This window comes from Diceros bicornis, chromosome X (assembly GCF_020826845.1).
Source record: "Diceros bicornis minor isolate mBicDic1 chromosome X, mDicBic1.mat.cur, whole genome shotgun sequence".
Classification (NCBI taxonomy): Eukaryota; Metazoa; Chordata; class Mammalia; order Perissodactyla; family Rhinocerotidae; genus Diceros; species Diceros bicornis.
Window position 1 is genome coordinate 25,539,317 of NC_080781.1, and position 5,370 is coordinate 25,544,686.

A 5,370-nucleotide genomic window follows, 5' to 3' on the forward strand; every position below is an offset into this window, starting at 1 on the left:
ATGACTGGGAAATGTACCCGGGCCGCTGAAGCAGTGAGTGTGCCAAACTTTAAGCACTAGGCCATCAGGGCTGGATCCAGAAGTTTTAATTTTAACAAAGTCCAGATTATCGATGATTCCTTTCATGGAGCCCCATCACCTTTTATATCAGGTCTAGAGGAGGTGAGATCCTTGGTCTGAAGGTTCAGTCACCAGTCAGGAGAAGGGAAGGTCCACGACCCTGCATGCTGTCCAAATGAGGACTCTGAATGAGAACTGAGGACCTAACAAGCTCAAGACAGAGAGCTCCCCACAGAGCTGTAAGCAGTGGCTGCCCCCTGTAAGCGTGGTGGCCAAGGTGCCCCTCTCACTTTCTTCTCATGGGTCCCAGGGAGCTTGGAGGTGTCAATTTCAGTGTAGCAGAGGGTCTAGGTTTGAGGTCTTGCCAAGAGTTGTCATGATAATCTTGAAGGTAAACATAGAGACTCCTGGGCACTCCAGAACACAAGTGGCCCCACTGCTAGCCATGCTGTCACCCTACTCAGTGAAAGACAGGGCTGGCAGGCTGCAGCCGAAGGCTCACTCTGTCTCCACTAGGTTCTCAGAGACAGAATGACCAGGAGAACAAGAGCCTGTGGGTTCCTAGAGAGTATCCTCAAGAAAACCTGCAGAAGTGGCCTTGGTTAAAGCCAAGGTGGAATCTCCCTGCTTAAGGTGCTCTCACCATCTCATTCTCCTTCCTTCAGGTGCTGGCATCACCTGCTCTCCTGCCTGCTGCACCTGATCACACAATCATCATTCCTTGACGTCAGAAGTGTCAGCTCCATGACTGTGAGAAATGCCACCAGGCCAGGGGCAAGACCCAGGAACTCAAGGGTGCTCAGGCCACTGCAGCACAGAAGAGTCTCCTTTCTCCTCCTCTCTTGTTTTGGAGATGCTCCCTTGGACTCCCTTATAGCTGGCATGTCTAGAAGCCTCAGAGATCCCCATCCACCGTCACTACTTCTGCAGCTATTTCATGCACGAGGCGTGAAAAAGCTGTCAAGAGCTCATATGAGAAAGCGCAGCTTGCTCTAAAGCCCCAACCTCCACTGAGGGCTCGCTGAAAGATCTTCTAACCAGGAAGGCAGGGATGTTGGTGCAGTTCCTGCTGTATAAGTATAAAATGAAGGAGCCCATCACACAGGCAGCACTGCTGAAGGCTGTCAACAAAATTACAGGAAGCACTTCCCTGAGATCTTCAGGAGAGCCTCTGAGCACATGGAGCTGGTCTTTGGCCTAGAATTGAAGGAAGTCAAGCCCAGTACTCGTTCCTATAGCCTTGTCAGCAAGCTAGTCCTCACCAGTGATGGGAGTCTGAACAGTGGCAGGACACTTCCTAAGAATGGCCTTCTGATGCCTCTCCTGTGTGTCATCTTCTTGAATGGCAGCCGTGCCTCCGAGAGGAGATCTGAAAATTCCTGAATCTTTTGCACATCTATGGTAGAAGTAGGCACTTCATCTTCGGGGAGCCCAGGAAGGTCATCACCCAGGAATAGCTCCAGCAAAAGTACTTAGAGTATCAGCAGGTGACCAACAGTGATCCTCCACGCTGTGAAATCCTGTGGCGCCCAAGACTCCACACTGAAACCAGCAAAAGAAAGTTCTGGAGTTTTTGCCAAGGTCAATGGTACCATCCCCAGTGCCTTCTCATCCCATTATGAAGAGGCTTTGAGAGATGGGGAGGAGAGAGCCGAGCCAGAGCTGCAGCCAGGGCTGCCGCTACTGCCAAGGCCAGTGGACGAACCAGGGCCACATCCAACTGCTACTGTCACCCCAAGTGAGGTCTGAGGCAAAGTCTTCACCTTGTGGTTAAAGAAGGCGCTCAGTCTTCCTACTAGTGGAGGGCCAAGGTGAGGCTTGTGGGAACACAGTGTATAACATATTTGCATTCCTGTACAACACGTGTAAGTTGGAGATTTGCTTTCTTTTCCCTATTGTTAAGTGTTGTTCCTTTCAATTAAAGATTTTTTTACCTTCAGACTCCAAGTTTATGAACGACATGGATCATACTGATGAACATACATACAACTTGATAAACTCCAATAAATGATTGGAGTTGATTGGGGTTGAAAACTAAGCCTTTTGGTATTATGTAAAACTAATTGAAACTCCTTGAATTGCTTCTTTGTCATTCAGAACTAGATAACGAGACATTTGAATATGGATATTTGTGAAAAAGGAAATTACCCCACAGTAAAGTCTGTGTGATCATGAGATAGACAAAAAAGTGTAAAAAGTAGTCAATTCTTGGTTTGTTTTATTCCTTTTAGTCTTTCAGTGTGAAACTGAAGTCTATGTACCTGGATTGGCCTAGTTTATTCAAGAATGTAGGAGACGTTAAATCATAACAAATTTGCCTTCTTGCACACTTGCTCTTTAATTGTGCAAATATTAATTTAGCATCTGCTCTTTAGAAGGCTCCTGGCTAGTACTGGGGATGGTATGAATAATAGACCCAACCCCTGCCTATAGAAATGTGGAGTCTAAGAGTAGCTCTCATATAAAGCAGGGGGTGAGTTACTCCCTAAGATCTAAAGGAGCAGTCAAAACAAGGGGTGAGAAGTGGGGAGGGGGCTCCAGATGAGGAGTCTGGTGTAAACGCCCTGAGGCAAGGCAGTTGGAGAGTGGGAAACAGAAAGTCCAGCGGTGGGAGGTAATTTTAAGTTAGGCTCTATGGTGGGCCAGATGAGGCTGTGAAAACAGTGAACAGGAGCCAGACCCTCGCACGGTGGGTCTCAGAGTTGAAAGACTTAAGCCTGGAATGGTAAACTGTTCTTAAGAGTTACTACGGGATTGTGAGAAAACCAAGGAGAATCTCCACCTGGGGCAGGGATGGAACATGTCTTGCGCTCCTGTCCCAGTGCAGGGGAACACAGAGCACAAACCAGGTGTTTTATGCACATTATCTCCAGGAAGTTTCCGAGAAACAAGGGTGATACTCTTTTCACGTTGGAAACTCAGAAGCCACTGGGCTGGCACTCTTTGCTGTGGGTCGGGGAGTCAGAGCCCATTCAAATAAAGGGCATTCAAATTCAGGTTTTTTGCTTGTAATTTTGCAAACTCTACGGGAGGTGTAGATTTTCGGAGATGACGAAAGTAATGAAGATAGAGGTGGTTTGAATGAAAAGACAGCCAGGAGGGAAGAGTTAGTCTTTGAACCAAATTCTAGAAGATTTGAGTTGCATTCACCCGGAAGAAACACCCCACATTCATAAACTGATTTAATGGGGGAAAATTTACTTAGAGTTTCTTTGTAAGCAGCATTTTGGATTGATTTGGTGTTCCATATGCCACATTCTGTCTGACAGCTCCTGGATTAAAAAAAAATAATTCCATCGGGGTGGGTGTTATCCTCTGGAGTCGAAATAGTCATAATCATAGTAATAACAGGCATCGTGTAAAGTCTCAATGCATTCCAGGCACTGTGCCACGTGCTTTACATGCATTCACCACATTGCACCACCCCTACAAGACAGGCCTTATCAAACCCACTTCACAGATGCACGGCCTGAGGCTCATAGAGTTTAGTAATATACCTGAGTTCACACAGCTAACAAGTGACAGGACTGGGACTACACCCCTGGTCTCAGTTGTCTGCAGCTCACACTGTTCCAATCCTCCCAGCCTGAGGCTAACCAGGCGTCAGTTAATTCACTTTCTTCTACTACTGCAAAATGTATCCTGAGTGATAAAAAGAAGGACTCTGCGACCAGAACACTAGATTGGAATACATAACCAGAGCAATAACAATACCAAGGTAAATCGGAGATATGAATAAAGGAGAGAAAGAGATAATGCTCTGTGACAATACGGTCATCTACATATGTAAAATCAGATACCCTCAAAAGATCAGGGGCTCACAAAATCATCTGGCTCTATCCTTCTAGGTAGCAAGTAAATCTTTTAGAACTACCCTAAGTCTGGCTCGTGAAGAGAAGGAATATATCAGCTTTTTTTCCTCTGACAACACAACACCTGTCCTGGGCTCCCTGATTTGTGCTGCAGTTTCCTAACCTAACATCACACTTGGCACATGCACGGATCCATTTCCTGCAAGATTTGCATTAGGGAAACTGGTCAAGTGTTCGCAGGGATGTGTCCTTTCCCAGGAAGCCTTTCACGAGGAGACAAGAGCTGAGATGAGGACTCCCATGAACAAGGACTGAGGAGACAACCACCCACCAGTATAGGCGTCATCCCGAGACCTAAGGAGGGTGACCTCAGTTCAGTAGAAGGAGTCGTCCCAGGCTCTGATAGGCGTGGTGAGGGCCAAGAATCAGGAAGGATGGAAAGATCCAGCCGAAAAAGTGAGGTCCTGTAGAGTTGCATCTCTGCTGTCTGTTCTCGGAGGCCCTCAAGGACCGTGATCGAATGAGGATCACCCTGATTTCCAACTTAGAATTCTCAGGAAAGCAGGACCATGATGTAAGACAAGCAGCTTCAGGAAAGCAGAAGGTGGACTGACAGGATTGGTGGATTACCATCTGTCAAGGTGAGCACCCAAATATTGACCAAGGGTAGCACCCATAGCATAAAAGGAGGCCCCACGAAGTCTCCTTTGCTGTCAACCCCAGGAAGCCCTGGGCGCAGATGTCAGGCTGATTTCAGCCTGGAAAGTTTCAGGGAGGTGAGGGCCTCTGGCTAATGGGGGCAGCCTCAGTTTTGCAGAGGGAGGGACCTGGGGCCTGATGAGAATCCATGTGAACACCCTGAGTGCTATGAGGGGACGTCCGAAAGCAGACGGACCAAATAGAGTCCCATAGTGTTCTGAGCCCTGGGAGACCCAGAAGAGCTGCCCCGAGGAGTCCCCTCGTGCCACCTGTGTGGTCTCAGGGAGAAAAGGGGCTTGTCCAATAGGATAGCGCCCCAGTGCTGCAGAGGGAGGAGTCTCGGCCGAAAACAGAGTCAAGGTGAGGACCCTCAGTGCTGATGAGAGGACCTCTCCCCAAAGAGCCAGGCTCGCAGAGTCCCGCCCCTCTGCTCAGGCCTGGGAGGCGCCAGGCAGATGGCAGACGCAGTCAGGAGCAGTGCTCCCTGACTTCCCACTAGGAACTGAGGAAGCCGAGGGCTTTGTTTGGGGTCGGGACACGGGCCAGTAGAGGGAGGAGTCCCGGGCTCTGATAGGTTCTGAGCTGGGCACCCTGAGTGAGGGGCTCGGGACCACCGACAGCTAAACGACGGAGTTCCACAGAGCCCTGCCCCCAGCCGTCGGCCCTCGGAGACCCCCTGGGCAGCCGCTGCCGGATACAGCTCACCCCGACTTCCTTCGACTTCCTTCCTTTCCCTTCCTTTTCGCCGGGAGGACCTCACCGGGGGGCGCTGCGGTGTGCTGGCCTGACGGTGACTCCC

The 5,370-nt window shown here is 49.3% G+C and overlaps 1 pseudogene; it reads left to right on the forward strand.

Moving 5' to 3' along the window:
* Nucleotides 1–1,809, forward strand: LOC131400884 (melanoma-associated antigen B4-like; annotated as a pseudogene).
* Nucleotides 1,810–5,370: the final 3,561 nt, after the last annotated feature.